Below are 7008 nucleotides of genomic sequence, written 5' to 3' on the forward strand. Positions count from 1 at the left end.
CAGTGGAGTCAAGCTTCTGACACTCTCCAAGCTGACGACGGAGTGCAGAGACACGAGCCTGGGACTGCGCTGCAAAGGTGCGCTCAAGGATGGTCCAGGCCTCATGAGACGTCTTCACGAAGACAACAAGGCCGGCAACTGCCGGCGAGAGCGACCCCTGGATGGAGGAGAGGTTCGCCTGGTCCTGCCCCATCCAGACGCGATGGGCCGGATTGTAGACCGGACCGTGCACGCTGTCTACCAGCGCGGGTGGGCAGGGAAGCGATCCGTCGACGTAGCCTAGCAGGTAGTGACTCCCCAAGAGCGGGAGAACCTGCGCACGCCAGAAGATGTAGTTGTTGGCGGAGAGCTTGATGGTGATGAGATGACCGAAGTGAAACGGCGGCGGCGAAGACAATCCCATCGAGGAGGCTGCCTGGGGTGCAAACACCATGAAGGCAGCCGGAGGCACCGAAGCCGATGCGGGAGGAGGCGGGACCGCAGCCAGGGCGGGCGCCGCAAGGCTCGCGGCCGGTGCGGACGCCGCCAACCCCGCCAGCGGGGCGGTGTGATCCGCTTGCGGCAGGAGCGGCGAGACGACGCCTGCGGAGTCCGCAGCGGACGGCGGCGCCGCGGTGTGGACCACGAGGTCACGCCCAAGCGAGGGCGCCGGCGGCGTGGAGAAGACGGAGCCGATGCTCCTTGTTCCGATCGGAGCCGGAACAGAGACGGCATCGAGCGGGAGGTTGAGCAGAGCCGCAAGAGAGGCCGGGAGGAAGCCCGCAGCAGTGGAACCGGTGGTGGCGGCGCTCGACATGGCGGCGGCGCGGTCGGTGGCGCGGCGGCGGCGGTGAAGGCGGCGGCGGCTGCGGCGGCGGTGCGGGTATTAGGGTTTAGAAGCGGAAGCGATCGTAACCTAGCGTGATACCATGTAAGACAATAAGTTTTGGGGAACCAGCACAACCCTCTAGGGGTGGCTTATCTCATTATATATAATGGTTGTGTTACAATATGTATCATATACGTATATAGGTACAGAAGCTATACATAGTCTAACAATACGCAGGAAGGTGGGGCTGCTATTGAGAAAGGCTCTGATGATCATGAAGTTGTAGCCCGGGAGCAAGATGACACTGATATGGAGGCAGTCGACTCCAACCGCAAACGTACTTCTAATGAGGTGGTAGGGACGCCCAATCCTGTAGCCACCACGAGTATGGAGCTCGTCCTAGTTCCAAAGACGGGAGGTAGTGTTGTTCCACCTAGCCCCCACCAAAACAAGGCCCCAAGAGGTCTAGGACTACAATGTAGAATGAGAAAAAACACCAATGGTGGACTGAAGAAGACCCCAGCAGTGGCAAACCCAGTGATGCAAGACCGACGGCCCCCTCGGCGGAGGACCGCCGGGCACAATGAATTTGTTGTGCTGGAATTCTCGCGGGATTGGCAATGCCCCCACAATTCAAGAGCTTCGCAAACTCACACAAAAGTTTGCCCCTAGAGTACTTTGCATCGTCAAAACCCAAATTAGTGGTGATAGAGCTGAAAAATTAAAGAGTACTCTAGGTTTTGATAATTCTTTTGCTGTTGATTCCTCCGGTGGGAGCGGATGTCTGGCTATATATGTTTTGGCATAATGATATAAATATTGAGAATTTGGGTTACTCAAGGTATCATATAGATGTGAAAGTTAGTGATTTAGGTGGTGAACCATGGAGGCTCTCTTGTTTCTATGGGGAGGCACAGACCCACCTTCGCCACAATACATGGAACTATGAAAAATCTCTCGACTCTCCACACCATGCCATGGGTGTGTATGGGGGATTTCAATGAAGTTCTAAGGCATGATGAACATGTTGGTATCGGCAATAGGAGTCAAGCACAAATTCAAGGTTTTAGGGACGTCATGAATGTGTGTGGTTTTGTTGATCTTGGATATAAAGGGACAAGGTGGACATTTGAAAAGAGAGTTACTGGAGGCTCCTTCACTCGTGTTCGGCTAGACAGAGCTCTTGGCTTGGTCGAGTGGTGTGGCCAATTTCCATCGGCTATGGTGGAACATCTAACAGCAGCTACTTTGGACCACTCGCCTATCTTGCTACAGCTAGCTCAACCACCGAGTGGGAGGAGGAAACATAAGCAATTTTGGTATGAAGTAATGTGGGATACACACCCTGACTTGAAATCCACCGTCCAGCTTGCATGGGAGGCAAACGGCCACAATCTGACGGCCAGGGTGGTGCGAGCCAAACTTGATGCACTTGCAAGCAATCTTGGCGATTGGTCCAAGTCGGCCTTTGGAAGTGTCAGAGGGGAGATCCGTAGATTAAAGAAGGAGCTTGAGCGCCTACGGAGCGATGTAGCGCGAACATACCCTTCCCATGTGGAGATAAAAATCAATGATCGTCTAATTGAGCTCTATTTACGCGAGGACCTGATGTGGAGGCAGCGTTCCCACGTCGAATGGCTAGTTGTAGGTGACCGAAACTCCCACTTCTTTCACATAAGAGCGTCCATGCACGGAGGCAGAACCTGATCAAGGCTCTCCAACGTCTAGATGGGAAGTTCACTAATGATTTGACTGAGATGCAACAAATGGCTTTAGAGTTTTATAAAAACTTGTATACATCAGAGGGTGTCTAGGGGGCAGCGGAGGTTCTTGATCACGTCCCAGTTAGAGTCACCCCCGCTATGAACAGCAACCTAATGGACCCGTATGATGCAAGAGAAGTCAAGACAACGCTTTTCCAAATGTTTCCAACGAAAGCTCCGGGACCTAACGGATTCCCTGCACATTTCTTTCAAAGGCATTGGGACACCTACGAAGAAGCAGTCACAAAATTTGTGTTAGGCATTGTGAAGGGAGAAGAGAGCCCTGCTTGCCTAAATGATACTTTGTTGGTGCTTATCCCAAATGTAACCAACCCCACGTTATTGTCTTAGTTTCGTCCTATAAGTTTGTGTACGTGTTTTACAAGATTGCCTCAAAGGTGCTTTCAAACCGCCTCAAGCAGATTCTCCCAGATATCATTTCCGAGGAATAGTCATTGTTTGTACCTGAAAGGCTTATAACTGACAATATAATCTCTACTTATGAATGTTTGCATTTTATGAAGAGGAACAAGGCAAAGAGCAATAATTTTTGTGCATTGAAACTTGACATGATGAAGGCTTATGACCGAGTGGAGTGGTCTTATCTAAGATAAATAATGGAGAAGCTGGGTTTTGCAGTACCTTGGATTTGTGTGGTTATGAACATGGTGAGCTCAGTTTCTTTTTTAGTGATGTTCAATGGTAATAAATCAGAAGTGTTCAAGCCAAGGCGCGGTGTTCGACAGGGAGATCCTATCTCTCCATATCTTTTCATGTTAGCAGTGGAGGGCCTTTCGTGCCTACTAAAGTCTCAGAACCAGTCATCCCAGCTCAGCGGCATCAAGGCGGCACCGGCGGTGAACCATCTTTTATTTGTAGATGATAGCCTGCTATTTTTCAGGGCAAGTATTAATGGAGCTGGAGAGGTATCAAACCTGTTGAATGCATATTGTAAGGCCTCGGGCCAAAGAATTAATAGAGTGAAGTCCTCAATATTTTTCAGTAGGGACTGTTCTAAGGTAGTTCGTAATGCTGTCAAAGGCTTCCTTCATGTTCCTAATGAATCTTTGAGTGACAGGTACTTGGGAATGCCGACAGATGTTGGGCACTCGAAGAAGGGTACGTTTAAATACTTGAGCGACAGAGTATGGGACAAGGTGAAGGATGGATGAGCAAATGCCTCTCTGCTGGAGGAAAGGGTGCTCAGGCGATCCCGACGTACTCTATGTTATGTTTTAAGCTCCCGAGGGGTTTATGTGATCATATCAAATACATCATATGAAAGTTTTGGTGGGGATACAAACAGGGGGAGCGGCAACCGCCTTGGGTCTCATGGGACGTTATGACAAGACCCAAAAATCTGGGAGGGCTCGGTTTCAAGGACCTTGAGATTTTTTAACCTGGCGCTATTAGCGAGACAAGCATCGAGAATTATGCAAGAGATAGATACTTTGAGTGCAAGAATTCTAAAGGCATCGTATTTCACATAGGGGAACATTCTTGAGGCGGAGCTCGGAACCAGACCATCCCAGATATGGAGATCGATAATTAAAGGGCGAGACTTGCTCAAGCAAGGAATCATCCGCCGAATAGGCAATGGCCATTCAACAGATATATGGGTGGATAACTGGATTTTGAAGGAGACTACACCAAGACCTATTACCTCAGTAGTAGCGGATCCACCGAGGATGGTTTATGAACTCCTGTCTCCGGCAACTGCATCATGGGACGAGGCGCTAGTAAGGTCTGTTTTTCTGTTGATTGACGTGAACACTATTCTGAAAATACCCATATGCAACAGTAACACAGAGGATTTCTGGGCGGGGTACCCAGATAAGAAGGGTAGGTTTGTGGTTGCAGGGTAGAGGTGGACCATCCAATGTGTAGACCAGCGTGATAAGAAGGGTAGGTTTGTGGAAGCTTAGTGAAGACCAGCGTGTAGTCGGGGGTGAATGGCTTGACTAGCGACACGCGGAAGACGGGGTGGATGAAATTGTTATACGGTTGTGTGAGCTTGTATGACAAGTGTCTCGATGTGTCGTTCGACGGAGTAGGGACCAAAGAACTTGAACGTGTGCTTGGGGTAGGGGCGGCTTGACACGGAGGATTGCATGTACGGTTGCAATGTCAACATGACTTGCTCACTGGCCTTGAACAAGTGCTCGGTGCGGTTCCTGTACGCCTTCTTCTTGAAGTGCGCTTGACCTTTGTCCAATCCAGCTCGCCGCTAGCGCCCGTGTCTGGTAGGTGTAGAGGCAAATCCTGCAGCCCGCCCAAGCAAAATTTTAAATAGCCGGCTATAGCCACATTATAATGGTTTGAGCAAGGTGCCGCTAAAAATGGTATTCATGCACAATTGTTCGATAACGTTACAAAATAACAGGCTATAGTCGAGAAGGCCAATTTGGCTCCCGGGCTCAGCTGCACCCGCGCCGACGAAAAAAATTAAAACAAATACTAGAAAAATTCAAAGAATTCAAAAAGAATTGTGTGGTAGATAATTTGATGTGTGAGGTTCACTGAAAATTTCAACTCGTTTGGACATTTGAGCATCTCTCGGCAAAAAAGACAAAATCGGGGTCTGTAAAAAAGTGTATAGTTCACGAACTGTTTTGATCCGATTTGTCTTTTTTGCCGAGAGCTGCTCAAATGTCTAAATGAGTTGAAATTTATAGCGGATCTCACGCATCAAATTATCTACTACACAAAAAAATTAGATTTTTTTTTAATTTTTCTAGTATTTGTTTTGAATTTTTTTTTCTGAGCGGGAGCATCTGAGCCTTGATGTACTTGTTTGAGCGGTGTGCCGCTACTATGATTTGTCATAGCCCGCTATTTAAAACTATGCATCCAAGTTGGGCTCCTTGATGTACAAAGCGTGAGGAACACCAGAAGCTTCATGCGCCATGATGACTACTTGGGCGATGGTCAAGGGGCGTTGGAAGGGCACAAAGTGTTAAGTGTGCGTACTTGGCCAAACGGTCAACCACCACCATGATGATGTCTTTAGCCCTCGACGAAATCCATGGTCAAGTCTTGTCATGACGCAGTGGTATCAGCAGTGGCTGGGGTGGAGGATTCCCACCATCTTCACGTGCTCGCGCGCGATGTCTTCAACGGCCTGTTTGATTTCCTTAGAAGATCACGGGCTACAGTGTCACAAGATCTCTCACACACATACAGTTTTTACATTGCCATACAAAAAAAAAAAAAACAGTGCAAAGATTTAACAGGGCTCCTGATAATGGTGAAAAAAAGCCTGGAAGGTGATATACTTGCTTCAGCATTATTAAGTGCAGAGCCAACTTCCTGAAGAACATCAAAGGGAGTCATCTCCCTGAAGATCGTCAACTGGTTGAGCAAAGGGAAGGCCCACAGGAAAGAACTCGTCGTTTCCCTTTCACGGAGATTTGTACTCCAATGTGCAAGCACAGAAATAGAAAACAAAATGCAATTACGATACAGTGCGACTTACATGCAGATCTGAAGGTTGTTTGTCTGCTTACTGAACTCTGTTTGCCTAAAGAGATGCGGATGAAAAAACCAGTGGGGGTAAATACTTCCAAGCAACCTACAACCTTCTGGATGTAACTCCACTGAAATAATTCATGACAGAGAGGGCTTTCTGGTAATAAAAATGGGTTTCGGACACCTTCATGATGATAAAAAAAAGGAGTTAATCTAATACGATAGCACCATGGGACATATAACATCAGCAGGGATATAGAAACCTGAAAACTTAACCTGACACAACACGAGACCGACAATTGAGCTTGCCTGATCGTGCTTGCTGCATAAGCATCAAACAAATGAACCGCAAGAGTGACTGACATGGCCAGCACTAATTATTAATCCAAGCAAGTCACTGTGTCCTCTCACAGAACATAGATAATAGACATGTAAGTTTGCAAACAAAGCGATTAGCTCCTACAAGTCATACAACTTCACAAGTGCCCGGTCCAGAGGGTCAAATTCTGGGTGTAGCACACGACAGACCCCGCGAACAACATACAAAATGGAAGAACCTACAGCGCACAATTAATTTTCTGCATCTCGGCCACCGGAATGTAACCCTAGATACCTGCCGAGCAACCAATTTCATCAGCCAAAGTTGAAGTTGTGTATCTCAATACATTCATAGAAAAAAAAGTCAAAGTTATGTATCTCAACTTATATACGACTCAAACAGTAAACACTAACTTCACTGGGATTTTGGAAATTGCGCAAATGCTACAAAATTGAACTGTCTCGGTGGTCAGCATCAGCGGACAAAACCAACAATAGAAACAGAGAACGGATACAGGAGAACAGTTCATTTTTACCACCACACCTTCAACTCTTATTGTTAGCATATTCTCAAGTTTTTGGCTACATCTGTTATTCTGTTCTCAGTAAAGACAAATAAATAAACTGTCGCTCAAATAACTCCATTACAGG

The sequence above is a fragment of the Triticum aestivum genome, chromosome 6B (genome assembly GCF_018294505.1).
Source record: "Triticum aestivum cultivar Chinese Spring chromosome 6B, IWGSC CS RefSeq v2.1, whole genome shotgun sequence".
In the NCBI taxonomy this organism is placed as follows: Eukaryota; Viridiplantae; Streptophyta; class Magnoliopsida; order Poales; family Poaceae; genus Triticum; species Triticum aestivum.